The sequence below is a fragment of the Triticum urartu genome, chromosome 2A (assembly GCF_056163025.1).
Source record: "Triticum urartu cultivar PI428250 chromosome 2A, HENAU_Tu73, whole genome shotgun sequence".
In the NCBI taxonomy this organism is placed as follows: domain Eukaryota; kingdom Viridiplantae; phylum Streptophyta; class Magnoliopsida; order Poales; family Poaceae; genus Triticum; species Triticum urartu.
In genome coordinates this window covers 476,965,751-476,973,237 of record NC_141874.1, presented here as the reverse complement: position 1 = coordinate 476,973,237, position 7,487 = coordinate 476,965,751, and the positions used below count along the sequence as shown (strand labels likewise).

At 42.1% G+C, this 7,487-nt stretch overlaps 1 long non-coding RNA gene across 1 annotated transcript; it reads left to right on the top strand.

The window, feature by feature from the left end:
• Positions 1-1,835: 1,835 nt before the first annotated feature.
• Positions 1,836-6,444, top strand: LOC125532361 (uncharacterized). The gene is made up of 5 exons (XR_007294039.2): positions 1,836-2,457; positions 2,553-2,701; positions 2,784-3,589; positions 3,711-3,829; positions 4,061-6,444. It is a non-coding gene; the product is annotated as an uncharacterized LOC125532361 (long non-coding RNA).
• The last annotated feature ends 1,043 nt before the right edge of the window (positions 6,445-7,487 follow it).

Below are 7,487 nucleotides of genomic sequence, written 5' to 3'. Positions count from 1 at the left end.
TGCAACTACTTTTACTTCAATGGGGGGTTATATTTAAACCACTTCTCCTTAGGGATATCAACATGAGTAGCAAAGGATTCATAGAAAGAAGCTACTATCTCAGAGTCAAGTCCATATTTAGTGCTATATTCACGGAAAACATCGGTATCCATAAAAGATTTAACACAATCAAACTTAGGTGTTATACCTGGCTCCTTACCTTCGTCGCGGTACCAATCTTCAAAGTTGCGTTTAATTCTTTCCAATAAATCTCATTTGGATTCAATAGTCTTCATCATAAAAGATCCAGTACACGAAGTATCCAGCATGGAGCGATTACTGAGAGAAAGCCGAGCATAAAAATTTTGAATAATCATTTCTTTTGAGAGCTCATGATTGGGGCATGAATATAACATTGACTTAAGACTCCTCCAAGCTTGAGCGATGCTTTCTCCTTCCCAAGGCCAAAAATTATATATATAATTACGATCATGATGAACAAGATGCATAGGACAAAACTTCTGATGAAATTCCATTTCAATCAGTGGTAGTTCCATGCTCCAATATCATCACATAGCCTCAGCCATGTCAATGCATCTCCCTTCAAAGATAAAGGGAAGACCTTCTTCTTGATAACATCCTCGGGCATACCTGCAAGCTTAAATAATCCACAAACTTTATCCACATAGATTAGGTGCAAATCGGGATGTAATGTTCCATCACCTGTGAAAGGATTAGCTAGTAGTTTCTCTATCATACCCGAAGGAATTTCAAAGTAACATTTTCAGTAGGTTCATTAGGTTGAGGAGCAACTCTCTGCTCTACTGGTCGGGGTGAAGATACCCCGAATAAGTCCCTCAAAGGATTATGTTCCATAGTAACAAGTGACAGTAAATTTCAGCACACTATATAAATTTTTCCTTACCAAATTCCACCTACCAAAGGTGCTTTAGTCCCCGGCAACAGCGCCAGAAAAGAGTCTTGATGACCCACAAGTGTAGGGGGTCTATCGTAGCCTTTTCGATAAGTAAGAGTGTCGAACCCAACGAGGAGCAGAAGGAAATGATAAGAAGTTTTCAGTAAGGTATTCTCTGCAAGCACTGAAATTATCGGTAACAGATAGTTTTATGATAAGGTAATTTGTAATGAGTAACAAGTAATCAAAGTAAATAAGGTGCAGCAAGATGGCCCAATCCTTTTTGTAGCAAAGGACAAGCCTGGACAAACTCTTATATAAAGTAAAGCGCTCCCGAGGACACATGGGACGTCAAGCTAGTTTTCATCACGTTCATATGATTCGCGTTTGGTACTTTGATTATTTGATATGTGGGTGGACCGGTGCTTGGGTACTGCACTTACTTGGACAAGCATCCCACTTACGATTAACCCCTATTGCAAGCATCCGCAACTACAACAGAAGTATTAAGGTAAACCTAACCGTAGCATGAAACATATGGATCCAAATCAGCCCCTTACGAAGAAACGCATAAACTAGGGTTTAAGCTTGTGTCACTCTAGCAACCCATCATCTACTTATTACTTCCCAATGCCTCCCTCTAGGCCCAAACAATGGTGAAGTGTCATGTAGTCGACGTTCACATGACAACACTAAAGGGATGACAACATACATCTCATCAAAATATCGAAACAATACCAAATTCACATGACTACTTATAGCAAGACTTCTCCCATGTCCTCAGGAACAAACGTAACTATTCACAAAGCATATTCATGTTCATCTACTACCACTATAAAAGGAAGAGAGGGACAGATCCAAACAATCATATCCATTCATCGTCAAAATCTAATGGCCCTTATTAAGCCACGATCGATCGCTCCCTAATCTGCCCCGCGGTAAAAAAGAAACAAAACCGCCCGCACGACCTCCTCCTCCCGCGCCGTTTGCCTCCCGCAGCTGCGCCCTTCGCCGCAGCCTCGCGCCGAGCCACGGGAAGCCGCACCCTTCACCGCCGCCTCGCGCCGCCGGAGCCACCGGAAGCCGCCGCGGGTCGCCGGGAGCCTCCCTAGCCGCGGGAGCCCGCCCCCGCCGCGGGTCGCCGCCTCCCCAACCGCCGGAACCGCCCCGCCGCGGTTCGCCGCCTCCGGAGCCGCAGCTTGGGCGCCGCCACTCCGCCTCCACCATGCCGCCACTCCGCCGGAGTCCCAAGTAAGTTTCTATTGCTGAACTCATCTATACTGAGACCAAGCAAACCAATTTCGTAGCCGCGGGAGCCGCCGCTAGGGAGCCACCCGTCGCGCCTTCTCCTCGGGAGCCGCCGCGCACTTCGCCGCGGGGGAGCCGCCCGCCGCGCCCTTCGCTGCCCGAGCCGCTCAGCTTGGCCTCCGCCGCGGGGACAGCTTGCCCTCATGCCACCCAACACGGTCTGCAGTCCGTCACAACCATCCGATAACTCACGCCATACACTACAGGGTGGTCACTAACATGAATCTGAGGCGCTGCCATTATGCACGGTTATGGTGAGATTGAAACTACAGAATACTTATACTTCTATATCGCGTCTCATTTTCTTCTAGGCTTCATATTCATTGATTGATATGATTTTTTATGTTAGGATAAACGACGACGGTTTTGGATAATCTGGTCTAAGAGCTTCTGGAGAAAAAAATCCTAATCAAGCAGTTTGGCAACAACAATGCTGAGATTAAGTTCAGCAAGGGAGCTGAACAACCTTTTATAGTGTCCACTCTCACAAATACTCTGGTTGGTAGTTGTTTGCCCTCTCCTGATCGAGATGAATTATGGATGTCAGTTGTTCCACTGATAGATTGGTTTGATTTTTCAGGTCTGGTAAACTACAAGGTAGCCAGCTGCTAATAAAGACAAGCCCATGAGGAGAACTGGATATAATGTTAACTCATGTTCAACTGTTTTGCCTTTTCCCATGAAGCTTTGCAACTGCGAGGCTCCGGTCTCTGTTAATATTAATGTAATACCAGGAGATGAAGTGATGGAGATGAATTTAGCATTTTAACAAATCAACCGGTCAAGCCACCAAATCATGATCCTGTAATGTTATAGTACAACTTCGAAAGGATGAGATACTTTTGGTTTCATGCTTAACGACAACTATTTGGTACCACTCAAACTGGACACCGAAGCAATTTTGAACTCATGTCAAACATGTTTGCTATTTCCTTCAATTTTTTCCTTTTATTTCTGCACGAACTCCTCAGTATGTACTTCCTGGTGCTATATAGTTTTTCCATATGCAATCTGTGGACCATCACACTCTGAAGTACAATCGATGGCTCTGTATTTTTTAACTTGTCAGCTACATTTAAAGCTAATGTGACGATGAAAACTTAGCATCAGTGCACTTTTGCCTACCCTACTCTACTCAATTGCTAAGCCAGCAAGGATAAAAGCTTGCCTTGCCTTTTGCCTTTTTGTGTGTGCTGGTAAGAACCCGATTGTTATCCTCTTCTCATGGCCCTGTTAAGTACAATCTTTGTTTAAAAAACCACATATATATTATGATTCATAATAGCATTGCAACCTTGTAGGCAAAGGTTTGGAACACGCGGCGATCAAAATTTATACAACAGCTTTCAGTATAGTATTCCGAGGAATACTAAATGGTCTAACGTGGTAACCTCAGATTCATTTGTTGTTTCATACTATGTTGTAGTTTTTTGCTTCACATGGAAAAATGGGCTAAGTTTGGTGGGCTTTGTATATTTCTCATCACTTTGTGTTGAATTTTTTGCAGTCCTTATTTGCCAGCGTTAAGGTCAACCGTAGTGCTAGCGCTTAGTGCTCTGTGTTCAATTCTGGGGTGGCACGTGGCAGACCAAAGATTGACAGAGCTTGTCATTTTATGAATTTCAGGTAATATGATTCTTCTATGTAGCGATGCATCGGCTTTTAGTAATCTTCGAAGTGAATGATAATTTATTGTTTTATTTCCAAGAATGGGAATTTTTTTGCAAATGATTTTGACTAAAAATTTGAACTTTGTTTGCAAGTACATGTTTATCCTAGTTTACAAGTAAACAAGCAAAACTTTTTTTAGAAATAAACCTTTTCCTCTTATTTTTGACACGATCTCTGTTGATGCAGGCTGTCATTTTACTAATTTGAAAAGGTTGGCCGCTGAAAACTTCATTTATGCACACAGACCATCCATGGATTAGATAGGATGTACGATGCAGTGGCTACATCGACCGCCCCGAACTCGCCGATGACTCCGGCCGGGCAGATGGTGCCTTTGTGTGACATTACATCGATGTCGTACACACACTCCAAAACTGACAAAATAATTTGACCATGTGTGAATTTTCAATCTCTAAATCTCTGATTGCTGATGATGTGCAGGATGGTTGAAAGAACAAAAATGCCTTACCGTTTAGTACTGCTCAAATTTGGGTACACGGTGTAGACCTGCACACCCTTTGAATGGCTCAGACAAAACATATAGAAGTTTATGGTCGTATATTGAGTTATATTACTACAGTAAGAATATTATTCAAATTGTTCACCATGGTTTCCTATATTTCAATGCCTGCAGGTTTTCCACCGGGAGAACAAGTTTCTAGATACCTACAATATGAATACTGATTTTCTTGTTCTCTGTTTTTATTGACATTTTCAATTATGCAATATGAGTTTTTTTGCGGGTAATTGTGCAATATGAGTTGATATGAATAAAATAGCGCAAGTATTATTGCTGACTAATTACTAAAGTACCTCCCTTCCAAGAAGCCCTTGAACAAAGAACAAGGGAATTTTGGAGTCCTGGTTTCACTACCTCCGAGGATGTGGGAGCTGCCACCACCATTGCTTCGTTCCAGAACTAAAGGTCCAAGGTATATGTTCTCGCTCCCTAATAGTTGTCGTTTGCATATCATGAGTATAGTTTCCAGTAAGATTGGCAGAAAAAGATTATTGTTTGCAGTATTTTTTTAAGGAAGAGCTCCCTCTAGGGACATTTCTTGTGAGCAACATCTTACATTTCAGATTTTTATGTCAATATATGTCACTGCTAAAAACATGATTGAATGGTCAAGGAACATCACAATAGTTCATACAAGAAATTGAGAAGGATCTAGAAGAAATGGTTTTCCTAGCTAAGAAGTGTGCTTTCTGGTTTGATTTCTAAAAATACGTCGGAAGATAGCATCGTTCGTGTATCCCTTCCGGCGAATGAGATCGATAGTGGGTCTCAGTGTCCATTTGTGTGGACTCATACTTGAGTCTTGGGTTGCTTTAATACCAGTAGCATTATCTGATGAGATGAGGCAACCATGTATTTGCTAGCATGATGACTTCAGCCTACCGGTAGCATTATGTGATGAAATGAGGAGGCGACCATGTATTTTCCAGCATGATGACTTGAGCCGCAACATCAGTTCCGAGTAGCCGAAGAAGTAACTGCATGCACATCTATCGTAGATTAGTGTTGGCGACACTGAATATAAATTAAGACCCATAGAGAGGGATTTGTCATAATAAGCATCTATGTACATTGCACTTATAGTCCTCCGTCGAGTCACACGAGAGGGGTATGCTGTTTTATACCATGTAGACTGACGAATGTAAATTTAGACTGCTACTTTTGGTTCCAAAGGATTAACAAGAAAAACTCATTTGTTTATACAACCTTGCAGTTATAAGTTTACTTTGCAAATTTTATCACACTAGCAATGTCGTGTGCAGAGATATTTTGTTTCAACAAACTTGATCATGTGGACATTGTTGTGTGCAGGCTATAAGAAAAACTATATCTCTATTTCCACTAGCAGGTAAATGCAACCTGAATGAAGAAGGCAAGCTATATTTCCTCAAGCTATATGTTAGGTTGCATATATAGAACAAAGGTGAGGTCCTTATCCTTGCTGGTTTGGCACGGCCGCATCCCCATGGCCAATAAGCTGCTGCGCTACAGATGGACAGGCAGTGAGATTTGGTCGGCGTGTGGCTCTTGCCAAGAGACGACAAATCACATGTTCTTTGCTTGCAACTTTGCGAGGCAGGTATGGCCAACAGTGGCCTTTTGGTCGTGATACCAGGTGTTGTCTCCCCCAGTTCCTAGAACATCACTCCCATCTATGACTGGTGGATGGAGATCAGTTTCCAAACGAGGAGAAAAGGCATTTTCATGGGGTCACCTCGTACTGCACTTGGCGAATTTGAAAAGATTGGAACAGTCATATTTTTTTGCATGACTACAGGGGGGAGTCAAGATCAGAGAGTTAGTGAGGATGAGGGAACATGCCTTTGTTAGAGTTGTTCGGGATGCATGGTGGGGGCTGAGGTTTTGGGCCTGCTTTTTCCTCTCTGTTAGACAAAAATATAGCTGTATGTGTCTGGTTGTAAACCTATCTTCTTCTACTAACATATACAACATCGCTCCTGTCAAGTTTTTTTATTTATTTTAAAAACTACATTTGCTTGCAATGGATATGAATGTATTTTCTTTAAAACGTAATACTAAAATACTTGTTTTTGCGATGTAATATGGATATACTTGCTTTTTTGTGCGTGCATACTTAAGGATTTCATGAATGGAATATTGTGCTTTTTTGTGACGAAACAAAACATTATACTTTTGTATAATCAATTTGATTCACATGAATATAATTGTATCTGATGCATGAGATGATTACAACTCATTTGGGTAGGGGTAGATATCTAGCCACCTCCAAGATTGTCATAATGCAAAAAACCAGTATGCGGAAACTTAGCAACTACAGTAGATTTTTGGATGACTAGTTATTTATTAGTACAGCGATATGCTTGTCTTCGTTTCCTCACAAAAAAGATGATTGTCTGTGCATTGCAATTTGCAAGTAGAGAGGCTTCGAAATCTTGCCTAATATTTTTCTATGCAATTATTTGGTTAAATCTTGCATCCAGAAATTGATATATGATATTTTTTATTGCCTCATAAGTCAAAACAAAATGAATGAGAAAATATTTTTTTACTTTGTTAGACGTGCGTTGCACGTGCCAGCTTACTAGTAATCATAGGGGTATTAATATGCATAATGGATCTGAACATATGATCTTCCACCAAGTAAACCAACTAGCATCAACTACAAGGAGTAATCAACACTACTAGCAACCCACAGGTACCAATCTGAGGTTTGGATACAAAGATTGGATACAAAAGATGAACTAGGGTTTAAGATGAGATGGTGCTGGTGAAGATGTTGATGGATATTGACCCCCTTCCAATGAGAGGATCGTTGGTGATGACGATGGTGATGATTTCCCCCTCCTGGAGGGAAGTTTCCCCGGCAGAACAGCTCCACCGGAGCCCTAGATTGGTTCCGCCAAGGTTCTGCCTTGTGGCGGTGGAGTTTCGTCCCGTAAGCTTGCTTATGATTTTTTTTCTCGACGAAAGACTCCATATAGCCAAAGATGGGCATCAGAGGGCAAAAGGGGGCCCACGAGGCAGGGGCGCGCCTAGGGGGGTAGGGCGCGCCCCACCCTCGTGGATGGTGGGTGGCCCCCCTCTGGTACTTCTTTCGCCCAATGTTTTTTT